The 8,116-nt window shown below is 35.9% G+C and overlaps 1 long non-coding RNA gene and 1 pseudogene across 2 annotated transcripts; both read right to left on the bottom strand.

Annotated features, from left to right (window-relative positions):
- Positions 1 to 269: 269 nt before the first annotated feature.
- LOC142634075 (uncharacterized) lies at positions 270 to 2,352 on the bottom strand. 2 transcript variants are annotated; one of them, XR_012844032.1, is made up of 4 exons: positions 2,149 to 2,288; positions 1,924 to 1,990; positions 1,656 to 1,709; positions 270 to 647 (listed from the first exon to the last, which is right to left on the bottom strand). It is a non-coding gene; the product is annotated as an uncharacterized LOC142634075 (long non-coding RNA). The 2 variants fall into 2 exon arrangements; XR_012844033.1 differs by lacking the exon at positions 1,924 to 1,990 and having other exon boundaries at positions 2,149 to 2,352.
- Positions 2,353 to 3,780: 1,428 nt separating this feature from the next.
- LOC142633686 (putative disease resistance protein At1g59620) lies at positions 3,781 to 7,851 on the bottom strand (annotated as a pseudogene).
- Positions 7,852 to 8,116: the final 265 nt, after the last annotated feature.

Genomic DNA, 8,116 nt, shown 5'->3' with positions numbered 1-8,116 from the left:
TAAATTAAATATCCTTCTCACGCTTTCACCCAGTGAAAGATTTTTAAAATTCTGTACTTTGAAAAATTAAATTGAAATCTTACAAACATGAGAATGTACTTAGTGACTCTAGTGGAAAAAACTTGAACAACATGACTAACCCTCCAAGATAGCAAAATATTATAACAAATTAAGATGCATCAAACATGAAAAGAGCAAGAAACCAAATGCATATGAATGGATAAATAAGAAAGGATAACGCGTTAAAATTTAAAACAACAATTCCATAGTGAAAGAGAAAAGGGTTCTTCAAATTGTTCATATTGTTAAACTCGTATCTCAAAGGAAACAACAGTTTCTGAAAATTTTATTGATTCTATTCTTTTAAAAAACAGGTGGAGCACATCAATAAACAAATATTTGAAATAAATATTGGGACTTCAAGCTCAAATATTTGACATCTAAAAATATTTGTCACGGTCTGTATTTCTCTGCACCTGTTGGTCTGCATTTTCTGCAATCTGCATACTTGTTGCTCTGAATTTCTCTGCGCGTACCTATTGGTCTGTACTTCTCTGCTATATTTAGCTTCTGGTTCTTTCTGTTTTCAGCTTCTTGTTTCCTCTGTATTTGGATTTCAGGGCTGTCTTATATGTATTTGTTTTCATCTGTTATCAATAAATAGGAACGAAAATCCAATTCAGATGCAAAGTCTGCAATCTTAGCCCTATTGATCAAATATGGCCAACCTCATTCTACATTACAAAGTGTGTGGGAAAAAAAAGTAATACAATCATTGTGATATGTGAACTATATGGGAAAAAAAATCTAATATGCAGAAGTATATACTGGAAAAACTTGATAACAATGCTAGAAAAGAAACATGGGAAACGAAATTGTAAAGGGAAAAAATGTTTTAACAAAAAATTTAAAACAAAATAAATAAAATGAAAGCTTTAAAGTGTAGAGATATACCCAGAACAAATTGAACCCAATTATCCAAAAGGAAAACCAAATCCAACACAAATAACGGATATTAAAAACCATTCTTAACCCAAATTCCTTATTCAAAACCAAATCTAAGCCAAAAAGCTCTATGCAATCCAATCCAGTCAAAATACCCCTGCCTAAATCAGATTTGACCCCAAATTAAAAATTAATCTCTCTCTCTCTCTGCAGATTGTAAACTTTGTTACAGAACAGCCCCAAAACCAATTCAATTCCTAATATCCAAAACAAAAACAAATACTCACTAAACAAATTCTAATTTTCTAACCCAAATACCTGAATCAAAATCAAATCTAACCCAAATGACTAAATCCAACCAAATACCCAAACATAAATCATACTATCTCTGAGAAAATTATCTTTTTTTGACGAGTTAATCTCTGAGAAAATTATTCTCTACCATAACATACAAAGTAATCAATTTTGTACAAAGAACATCTTTCTTTCAGATTTAAGAATTTAAAACATGCAAAACCTAGAAAAACCCAACATCAAAAATAACAAAATCATGACTTCAAAGTATCTGTTAAATAAATATCGTCTAAAATCTTCAATGTATAAACAAATTTTTTTCAGATTTCAAAATCCCACAATTTCAATCCTCCTAGCAAATAACAGAACATGTAAGAGAGGTAAAGTTGGAGAATATTAGGAAAAAAAATTGGAACCTTCGCTTTGATGAAATTAGAGACTCCAGATTGAAGAAAGATTCCACTTCATCTCTGCTGAGAAAGAAATTGAATGTTTTACATCCAAAAGAGACGAATTTAAACAAACCCATTACTAAAAATATCTAATAAAATAGTCACATATCAGAATTTCAAATTCCTTAACCCTAATTTCTGGAACCAAACCCAACTGTAATTGTAAAAGTTTGAAACATATAAGTATAACAGATCTAATTTGTGAGGAAAAAGTCAGAGAATGAATACTAACCCCGTCGGAGGCATTGTTAACAGGCAGAGTGATTGTGTTGTAAGGTATGACTTTTCATAGTTGAAATCTACACGTGTTATTGTTTAGTATAAACCCGAAATTGTAATTTTTGCATAGAAAAAGGAACCAACCCATCTATTTTTCAAAGAGTCAAAGAAGAACCCTAGTAAATTCGGCAGGAATTTTTTATTGAAAAACAGATATTCAGAAAAGAAAGATGCTGACCTTCAGAAAAAATTTGTTGCAGAAAAGAGATGAAACAGAGCAGAAGATCAAATCGTGATGGCCGGCCGCACGAACGTCCACTCTATCCCAATTTCTTTTTCCCCTTCTTCCCTTTCTCTGTGTCGAAGTATCGGTAGGTCATTTACTTTAGAGAGAGAAGATATTAAACGTAATCTGATTAAAACAGACGGCTAGGATTTTTTTTTGCTGAAATGGTTTTTTTTCCCTTTTTTTTTAAACGGATTTTATTTTTAATGTAACCCTTCTTGCTTTTTAATTATCAGACGTGGCAGGGTTAAAAAACCAACCTTTGTACCGTACGAAAATCTTAAAAAAAAGTGTATACGTGTCTGAATTTTAAATAGTTAGTTATCCTATTTGTCAGCACGCCCTTAAATGTAGGAATTAATTTTCTCTCAGCTTTGTTTATTATATATATATAGATATAGATATAGATAATATATAGGAAAGACTAAGGGTGCTTTTGCACTATGGTGATTTGATTGAACTACACAACGATGAACTTGCTGTGGTTGATACTTAGGACAATAGGAAGCCAAATGAATAGGCTACTAAAATTGAAGTTCCAATTGTAGCACTTCTATTGCAATACGATGTTGGTATATCTATTGATATAGTTCATCTTTTGCTTCATAGATTTTGAGTATTCCTTAATGCTATGTTTTTGTGAGATTTTTAGGATTTATATAATAGAAACTTTCAAGGTGGATGGAGAAAATCCATGGTCTCAAACAGTGTATATTTTTTTATTTATAAGCATTCAATATAAGTATTTGCAAGCATAAGATTGAAAAAAAAAAAAAAGAAAAGAAAAAAAAAGAAGCAGGACTCCTTCGTTAGTTGAAGTCATCTTAAGAGTATTAATAAATTGGTGGAAGAGTATCGATACATTGGTGGATTTGATAATTTATACTGAAAAACAATTAAACTTGTATTAAAATTTGGATGGCATTTTGTTAGTGCTTGACGTTAGCGTTCTATTTTCCAGTTGTTATGAAATGAATAAATTCACAACAGCCCGCCCTTCCCCCCCCCCCCCCCCCTTCCTTTTATACATAGATTATTAGACTGACTATGAAGGTTTGATTTTGACAATTTGAGCTGAAAAACGGCTGCTGGACACATACTTATGTTAACCTTTCTGTTATGCATTTGGTTGTTATGGGAAGGTGAAGAACTACGAAGTCGTTGGTTCTAGCATTAAAACAATGAATCCGAATTTCCTCCATTAGCTAATTAAATATTTGCATTTTTTCTTTAACTCTCTGATGCATCGCACACATTAGCAACTAGTAACTCTAAAAACGTGTTAGCTACTTGTTTTACCAAGGGGAAAGGACAATTGGCACAACAAATTGGGTAATTATTCAATGATAGCCACTAGAGTACAATAATCACTAACAAATATTTTTTTTTTTCTGGTAGAAAAAATATGGCACCCCCAATTTATTGCAGTCATCTGCATAGTAAGGAATGACTATTTTTTTATGGTCATGGATATGAGCTACATATTATTGATCAAATGCCTCAGAACCAACTGATAGAAAGAAAGAAAGAAAAAAACAAATAAATGAATTAAACAGACATAGAGTAGCGCTTTTTTGCAGCAAAGCTTGCAATTTTATTCCAGTCATTTGCATTGCAAGCATATGCCATTTATTGGTCAAATACCTTAGTACCCTCATTCATGGAGACCCTAACAGTTGCTTGAGACATGAAAGGAAGGACAATCTGTAGATACAAATTGCAATGTCAAAATCATAATAACTTGTTTAAAGAGCTGAATAATCAAAAGGAACAGAGATGTAAAAAGAAAGACAACCTCAATAACATAGGCAGGAGCTGAATAATCAAAAGGAACAGAGATGTAAAAAGAAAGACAACCTCAATAACATAGGCAGGAGCTGAATAATCAAAAGGAACAGAGATGTAAAAAGAAAGACAACCTCAATAACATAGGCAGGAGCTCGAGTTCCGTTCAGCATTGACTACTGCAAATCAGTAATTAAGACCGGAAAGACAGAAATATGTTCCCAGGTTTGCTCCTTGCGTTTTTCCACTTGTCTTGTGAAATTAAGTGGCATCATTTTTAACTTCAATTCACGAAGGGTCTTGAGATGGATCAACCCGGAGGGGACCTTCAATTTCTTGCAAGATCGGAACTCCAACTTCTTGAGCGTCGGCATTGCTTGTTCCTCCACATGCCATTCTTCCAATTCCTGAAGCATTATGAATTTCAGAACTTGAAGCTTAGGGAAGCCTCCCTTAGAGCAAAACATGCTTTTCCCAGTATAAGAAGCAGAGTAGAAAGTAAGGCACTCAAGTTTGTGAAGCTTCTCTAACTGTGGCATTGGATCATCTGAAAGGCCAGAGGCTGATAGAGTAAGATCAGTCAGGCTTTGGGGGAGTGCAGTAGTGTTTATGATGGTGGATGGATCATTCAATTTTCCAAACAGAGATAGGGATGAGAGATATTTGAGGCATGACAAGTGATCCACATAGAGATATTGAGGTTGACTAATTTCATCGATTGATTTTAACGTCAATTCTTGAAGTTTCTTTAGTTCCACAAGACTACCTGCCAATGCTTTTTGCTTTGACAACTCCAACTGGAATGCCAGATCTAATATCTGAAGGTTTGTCATCATAGAGAAGGCATCCTTCAGAGGATTGTCTTCATCTACAAATCCACTTCGCAAAATTTGAAGATTTTGCAGAAATTTCCTTTTGGGTTGATAACATTTCTTTTCAGGTTGATGATCAATTTTGCTTCGACAAAAATCGCTCAAATACAGGTTTTGAAGTTTCTGCAGTTTCCATATTGAACTAGGGAGTATGCGAATATAAGTATGCTTCACATCCAATATTTCAAGGTTCACTAAGTCGCCAATTGATTCCGGGAGAGTCTCAAGGTAAGTCCACCTTAACCCCAGATACGTTAATTGTTTGAATTTTCCTATATTCTTTGGCAACTGAGGTTTGAACGCTTGTTCTAGATCAAGCACCTTCAACTGTAAGAGCTGCCCTCTTGAAATGCCTTTCTTAAGGTAGCTACCAATTTCTTCTCCAGGTTTATCTCCTTCTCTAGTATCAAAACAGACCACGGACTGGGGATTTTTGCAGCTTTGTGATATATTCGGTGAATAATTGCTACCACCAAAGCCTAGACAAGATCTGACATCATTTTCATAAAAATAATAAATTACTTGCTCATCTAAGCAAGAGCTTGGATACTCTCGCAACCAGATTTCTCTGAGAGTACAAGGTAAGACACATGTCCTAGCCTTCCCGTTCATCTTTCTCTCCAGTATCTGTACCAAGTTGCGGCTTATCAACTCTAACAAATAATTCTCTGCAACAGATTTAAGAGGCTTATTATCACTCACTTCTACGAGCCCTTCTGCAACCCACAAAGCTGCTAATCTTCTTGAAGAAATTTCTGAGTCTTTAGGAAATTTCACAAAGTAGGAAAGACATTGACTTAGATACAGATGCAAGTCTTTTTTATTTTTTTCCAAATTTTCTGACCATGGTCTTTGGTAAGGATTGACGTGCTCAAGCACCCTTGACAAGTCCTCAGTGGTCACTTCTTTCCTGGACAATAGATAGCCATGATTTAAGATGGAAAGTGGCAAGCCCCCACATCTTCTTACAACTTTTTTGACAAGATTTTTCAATTCTGAAGAGGTTTCATGATTAGGATGAGAAGGTTCATCCATACTGTGCACCATCTGCCCAAACAAAGCCCGGCTCTCATCATTAGTTCGTAGTCTAAATGGTACGGTTTGCAACTTGGGCCAGCATGTGAAGCTACACTCTTGTCCCGTGTGGTGAGCAAAATTCTGCTCCCTTTTCCGTTATCTAGGAATGCTTCTTTTAGACTATCCCAGGTTTCCTTGTTGGGAATTTTGTCCAGAACTAGAAGGTACTTCCTAGTTTTCAAAAAGTCATTCACCTCCTTGTAAGAGTAATCTTTTGCCTCCTCTTTCTCATTAGCTGGGAGCACCTCTTTTCCTAATTTTTTCAAGAGTTCAGTCTTATCGTCTGTTATATCTGGTAGAGATACCCAGTATCTGTAAACGAAATGCTTCTGAATAGCTCTATTATTAAACACCATCTTGGCGAGAGTTGTCTTACCAATGCCCTCCATCCCCACAACGGAAAGAGTGGAGAAATTCTCAAAACTGCTGGTGATGCCCTCCATCCCCACACTGGTGAGAGTGGAGAAATTCTCAGCACTGTTGGTGGTTAGTTGTGAGACGATTTCATGTATGTCTTCTTCCAAGCCGACCACCAAGTTTGTCTCCCTCATTAGTTCAATGCGAAATATCTTTATGCTTATGACTAGCAAATCGAGAGCTTTCTTCAATCTTTCAGTTTCCACAGAGAACTTTAGCCAAGGATATGTCTCCTTTTGGCTTTTGCTGCTTTGTGGTTGGGAGGAAGACAAAGAACAAATTGCATCTTTAACAATGATTTTCATTTGATCCTTCCAAGCCATTCTTGAATTGTCCATGCCTTCAACTGGTTTTGCATCTTTGAGAAGTTCGTGCACTTTTTCGAAATAGTCTGGTAGCTCGTTGAGTCGAAAAGCTACCTTGGGTTGTTCTTGACTGAGCTTCTTTCGAAACTTATCTAGAACTTCTAAAATTTCCTTGTCATCGATTTTGGCCTGAGTTTCTGATGTGGGGTCCGATCAACAGATTTTGATGGAACTCTTTGGATAAAGGTGAAATCAAGCTCATACTTCTTTGAAAAGAGGAGCCTGAGCAGTCTTTCGATCTTCTCAAAGCTCTTCGGGAGATCCTTTGCCATCATCCAATTACCTAAAAACGGAAGCCATTTCAATAGATCTGTGGTTTTGCGGTCGATCTGATGTTGTAGTTTGCAGATGACCTCCTCTGCTTCTTTCACCCAGGCCTTTTCTGTTTCGCTTTCCAATGGATGCCCTTCTAAATCTCGCAGGAAAGCACTCAGTAGATGCAGTGGTAACTGGATTGAGTACTTTATTTCCTTTTGTGTTTCCGGCACTAAATTTGGATTAATATTATCCATCAGGCTTTTGAATTTCTTTTCAATAAAGACAGTTTCTTTTGCTCGTTTATAAACGGAAGATTTATCCTCCTCTATTGGTCTGTCTTTCAGGCTTCTAACAATAGACCTTGACTGCTCCACTGATTTGCAGATTTTTGTCTTCTTCCAAAGTTGGTCATTTATCAGAGAATTGCACAAACCCAAGTCAGCCTTGAGGTCATAAATTTTTTTGAAACCAGCAAAACCAGAGTAAAACAATTCCAGAAAATATTTTATTTCATGTAGTCTCCGGTAGGTTTCACTGCAATCCTTTACCGTGCCAACCAGGGTTTTGGTTGCCTCAAACCAGCCTCTCTCAGCATCAGATAGTTGTACAGTGGCTCCTGGTTTTAGTTGAGAATCCCAAAGTTGATTGGGTTTCTCATCTATTTTTTTCGCTGATTCTGCAACCTCTTCTATATCTTTTATGATAGCTTCCAAGATCTTGAAATCCCGTTGAACCTGCTCAAAAATGTCATTCACCTGTCTACGCCATCTTTGAATGAGGCACACGGGCACGATGACTATGAGGACAGAAGCAAGAAAACGCATTGAAATTACAATTAAAATTGAGAAGGCCATGGGTGCTCTCTTTTGTTGGTATGTGAAGAAAAGCTATGCGGAACTCATTGAAGTTGCACAGTTGGTTTAATGTAAAAAGAAAAAAAGACTTCTACATGGTTCAAAAGTGATCTGTGAAGCAAGTAGTTCTAAAAACAAAGCTATCATCCAATTTACAGACTTGGCTTCAAGCCTTCAATAAAAAGAAAACGGAGATTGAGTGGTTTGAAAGCATCATTAGTTACTAAATGAAGAAGAAAAGAATCTGAACCGTCGATAGTCAATCACTAGAGCTAATTTAGACCCTCAATTT

This window comes from Castanea sativa, chromosome 5 (genome assembly GCF_040712315.1).
Source record: "Castanea sativa cultivar Marrone di Chiusa Pesio chromosome 5, ASM4071231v1".
NCBI classification, from domain to species: domain Eukaryota; kingdom Viridiplantae; phylum Streptophyta; class Magnoliopsida; order Fagales; family Fagaceae; genus Castanea; species Castanea sativa.
Note: the sequence above shows the minus strand (reverse complement) of the source record. Positions and strands in the feature narration are given on the sequence as shown.